This window comes from Propithecus coquereli, unplaced genomic scaffold, assembly GCF_000956105.1.
Source record: "Propithecus coquereli isolate 6110/MARCELLA unplaced genomic scaffold, Pcoq_1.0 Scaffold182, whole genome shotgun sequence".
Lineage (NCBI taxonomy): Eukaryota > Metazoa > Chordata > Mammalia > Primates > Indriidae > Propithecus > Propithecus coquereli.
The window spans coordinates 704,263-709,400 of record NW_012142968.1 but is presented as its reverse complement, the minus strand read 5'-3'; the positions used below and the strand labels follow the sequence as shown (position 1 = coordinate 709,400).

At 40.1% G+C, this 5,138-nt stretch overlaps 1 protein-coding gene across 1 annotated transcript in view; it reads right to left on the bottom strand.

The window, feature by feature from the left end:
* The window catches only part of HDX (highly divergent homeobox), a 52,943-nt gene extending 49,113 nt beyond the window's left edge, over nucleotides 1-3,830 (bottom strand). The window contains exon 1 of the mRNA XM_012642677.1: nucleotides 3,704-3,830. The gene's annotated coding sequence lies outside the window, so the exon portion shown is untranslated. The remainder of the gene's footprint in view (nucleotides 1-3,703) is intronic.
* Nucleotides 3,831-5,138: the final 1,308 nt, after the last annotated feature.

Sequence of the window (5,138 nt, the reverse complement as noted above, 5' to 3'; positions counted from 1 at the left end):
TAAGTCAAACAGACCTACATTTGTATCCCAATTGTGATATTTAGTAGCTATATGGTCCTGGGAAAATTAACTGCTTTGAATATCTGTTTTGTTGTTTGTAAAATGGGATATAATACTAGAAACTAATTCATAGGGATGTTGTGAGGTTTAAATGTACTAACATATGATATTTTTAGCACAATGCCTGGCACTAAGTGCTTAATAAATATTAAAGTTCACTAACACAGGTAAGGTACTTCACTTCTCTGAGTATCAGATTCCTCATTTATAAAACAAAGAGATTGACTTATCATTTGAATATCCCTTCCAGTGCAATCTCTACAACTTAAATGAGAAAACCCAATGATAGTCTCTCATTCAGATAAGAATTGTAAAATAAATCTTAAAACACAAACACCACACTCTCCTTTTTTTCATATTTTATTTTAGGCCCTCTAAAATTAACAGCAATCTAAGCACCACATTCTAACCAAAGTTGCCTAACTTTGAATAGTTTTCTCTGTTGGTCTGCATGTAAACGTCTAGGAAGTCTCAATTACTATGAAAGCTGGCTACAGTCTAAAACAGTTTTCAGGTGATTCACACAATGTAGGTAATAAGAGAAAAGGTCAAAGAGAAAGAATTTTACCTTATACTAAATGACATTCATAGTTTATTTATAATAATCTATAACAATGATTTCCAAATTTATAGGTTATAATGCCCCATTGAACTTTTTTTTAATCCATGTTTCTAAACAGAAAATCTTTATGCGATATTGGAATGGTGCCTCAAAGTGAGGCAGCAGCCCAAGTGAAATCTGTAAAAAGCCTCTATATTAAACCATGATCACACTGTCATGCAAGTAAAACTTGACTTCTGTGGAGCAATGAAGTTTCAAGCCCAAGGAGAAGGAAAATGACTACCAATATATTATATAATAGAAATCATGGCAAACATCACAATGATCAGCTCTGACTGAAGAGATGTAAAAATTAAAACTATCAGGGATAGATTGGGCACGGTGGTTCATGCCTATAATCCTAGCACTCTGGGAGGCCGAGGCGGGTGGATTGTTTGAGGTCAGGAGTTTGAAACCAGCCTGAGCAAGAGTGAGACCCCGTCTCTACTAAAAATAGAAAGAAATTAATCAGACAACTAAAAATATATAGAAAAAATTAGCGGGGTATGGTGGCACATGCCTGTAGTCCCAGCTACTCGGGAGGATGAGGCAGAAGGATTGCTTGAGCCCAGGAGTTTGAGGTTGCTGTGAGCTAGGCTGATGCCACGGCACTCTAGCCCGGACAACACAGTGAGACTGTCTCAAAAAAAAAAAAAAAAAAACTATCAGGGATAGTCAATATAAAAGCGATTAAATATATAAAGCAATAAAAAGTAATTAGATTTTAAAAGACACGTGACGCAATTTCACCAAAAATAAGTATAGAAAAATGGAATATGTCTTAATTTAGCATTTTTCCAACTGAGAAAATTACAGACAGTAACACTTCTGGGATAATGTTCCCTTGGACACGTTTATGAAAACATGATATATTTTCAGGCTACCCACTACATAGAGGACTCCATAATGCCTTTTCTCTGACTTATAGTCAGGTTTATTCAGTCATTGTAGGGTCCCTTGCCTGACTAATGATTAATAAGATTTTACATTTCACATATGTACAGTAACAATATCACTTCATTTCTCAGAAAATTGTTTTCTAGAGGAAAAAAAGAATGTATGTAACTACAGTTATTTTAATTAGTCAGGTGCTGTAGACAGATGATAAAGAAGTAGATAGCATGGTCCCAATCCTTAAGGTGGGGTTTAAAACCCCCCTGAGAAGTCCAGTCTAAAACACACACACACACACACACACACACACACACACATACACACACCCCAAATAAAAAGAAAATAAAAAAAATAATATGAACCAGGCTACAAGAAAATGACAACTACAAGAATTAATGTGGGAATTCTAGCAAAAGTGAGCTAACACTTGGGATAGACTTGAAAGGCACTTATGGAGAGGTATAACTTGAGTTAAGCTTCCAACACGGGTAATATTTGAATTATGTGGAAGAGAGGGCATCCTAGGTGAAGGGGATGGCAGTGATGTGAGAAGGGTAAGGAGTGGTATGGAGGTAGGTTGTTCAGGGAACATTAAGGAGAGTTGTGCATTGAATAATAAAGTAAAATAAGGTTCCTATGGTACAATGAGGCCAGATTATATAGTTCTTTGAAATTCAGGTGGAATCGGGCTTGGAACAATAGAAAATAATGAGCCAAGAATATTCTGGTAAAAGAAAATGACTTGATGAAAAAAGTATTCACAGACCATTAGTCTGGTGGGATAAATTAAGGATTTGGGGCATAGGTGAAGACTGGCTAGGAAGCTTCTGTTGTGACTAGATAGGTGATGATGAGAGTTTAGATTTTAGAGTAAGGGAGGAAATAGGTGAGGGGGCTTTCAAAAGAAAATTCACCAGGACTTGGTAATCCCTTAACCACAAGAAATGGAGAAAAATCCAGATTCTTCTGTAAAATAGATCATATCCATGATCAGATGGTGGAGGGCAATTAATAACACTACTGTACAATTTTTCTACCAAGGACAGACAAGTATGATGTTCTTCACAATTGCTGAGTAATATAATCCCTCACAATAAAGTGATGTTGAAGAGGGTCCCTCAAAATAATATTTGACTACAGTGGTTCTAGCAGAGGCACAGAGGGAGAAGAAAGAAGGATTCAGCACCAAACCTGGAATCAGGACTAAAGGTTTATAAGATGCTATTTTAAGAAAACAAAAAGAAAAAAAAGAAAAATTTCTCATTCTGAGTCTCCACAATGGATTTCACTCTATCTTCAAAGAGTTTAAGGTTCAAAATCACTATCACCCCACATCAGAGTTCCTCTAAAATTAACATTTAGATTCGTTTGCATAATTAGTGTTTACTTTTTTCTCCAAGCACAAATGTTTGTTATCTGAGAAATTTCTATCCCACAAATTCATTTCTGCGTCTTTTCCATTATTCCACACCTAGTATCTATAGATTAAGAAATTTCCTTCTCAAATTTATCAGGCCCATTTGGGCCAGGGTATACTCAGTAGGCCAGATTCAAAGTCACTGGCAGAGAGAGCCCTCCCCACTAACTGGTGCTTGAAACATCACAAGGCCAACCCCTCAAGCCTTCCCATATTCAGCATAGAAAGGGCTCAGCCCCACCCCCTCCAACAAAACGGAAAAAGCGCCTGCGCAAGCTCCATGCAGAGTCTCGCCGTGAACCACCCTCCTCAAGGTGCTAATGCGCAGGCGCAGCGCCCTCCGTGCGTTTGAGTAGGGCTGTGAGAAATCTACTGTCCAGTGAAATCTAGAAGTGATAGAATTCAACCCCCTCCTTTCTTTGGAGGCGAGAATGCCACTTCTTTTAACTACCGTGCCAGAAGCGCGTCCCAAACATCGCCCTCTCTCGGAGTAAGTTTCTTCGTTCTCTGGCAATGCCTACTGTATCCCTATTCTCAGCTCGTTTCTAATCTCACGCTGCTGCCAACCTTCGTTAGGAGGGTAGAGGCAGTTAGCTCCCAAGAAGCCGCACCAGTTTGTTGGCTGCCTGTTTAGGCCACAGAACCTACGGGCCCCCTACTGGGCAAAGCATTATCCCCGTGCCTTGCCCGCCCCGCTTCGCCCTTCATACCCACCCAGGTTAGGTGCTTACCTCGGGCGTGGTGCAGTCACGGAAGGGATTAGAGGAACCCAGACAGACCACTGCCGGGACAGGCGGATTCAGCGAGATTTTTCCTGGGTCTCCACTGCTGCCTCAGACAATGAAATCAGCGTGTCCGATCATCAATTCTCATCATGATCGTGACGTCACAAAAGACAGCGGCCAATGGGAGCCCAAGATCAGCTCCGGACAGTCCCTGGCCTCAGCCCAGAACCCTAGAGTAGGGAGGGGAGAGGAGAGATGTCTGCCTGCAATTGGGCTGCCTCTTCCCCCGCACATATCAGCTGCATCTATGGTCAGGCCTTTCTGTACCCCTCCCTCCCCAAATAGCTGTGAACACTCATCATCCCTGTGACTATAGTAGTTAGTTACATGCCAGCCATTTGAGCAGGTGCTGCTTGGCCTTCCAATTTGAGATTAGATGCCAAAACCAGATGATAGCAAAAGAACATAGACCTTCTTTTGTGGTCAGTGTTCAATTGACAGGTATATATTCAGTTTTACTAAAATCGAGAAGGCGTCCATTGAGACTTTAGAAGTTTTCAGTAAGAGCAAGTGTGCTGTTATATGTGACTGGTTGACTGTGGTGACTGAGATAAGAAGCTATGGGTTCCATTCACCTGACCTCAGTCTGTCTTCTTCCAGAAATTACTTGGGTGATCTCCATTACACCATTACATCAAAAACATCAAGCCACATGTCACATCAGTTAACACACTTATTATACTCCTCAAATTTGCTGGATGCCACCAAAAGCCCTAGGGCAGGAGACCTCAATCCTATACAGTCAATGATCTACAGAGAAACTTAGGTGATTTTTAAAAACAAAAGTCATATCATGCCCAGCTCCATACTGTCCAATGGTTTCCATTCATATATACTACAAAATGTGAATTGCTTACCATGTCCTCAAGGCCCTAAATGATCTGGCTTTTGCTGTCTTTCTCACCTCATCTGCCACTCAGCCACTAACTCACTTTCTAATCATACTGGCCTTCTCTCCATTTCTCAAATGAGTCAAACTCATGCCCACATCAATGACCTTGTACTGTTGTGCCCTCTGATCTTTGTATGACTTACCCTATCACTTGATTAAAATCTCTGCTCAAAGGCAACCTCTTCAAAGAGGAGTTCCCTATTTAAAACTGTGGTCTTCTTAGTGCTCCCTATAACCCCTTTCCTGTTTCATTTTTCTTCGTAGCACTTATTCTTATCAATCATACTCCAAATTTTTAGTTATTGCAAATATAAGATCCCCTAGGGCAGAGTTTTTGTTCATTTCTTTTATTATTATATCCCTGGCATCAAGAAGAGTTCTGGACACAAAGTAGACAAATCAGTAAGTATTTCTTGAATGGATGACTGGAAGCAAATTTTTTAAAGTCATAAACTTGCATTTTCCCTTAGATTGGGATAGGCTGGAGTG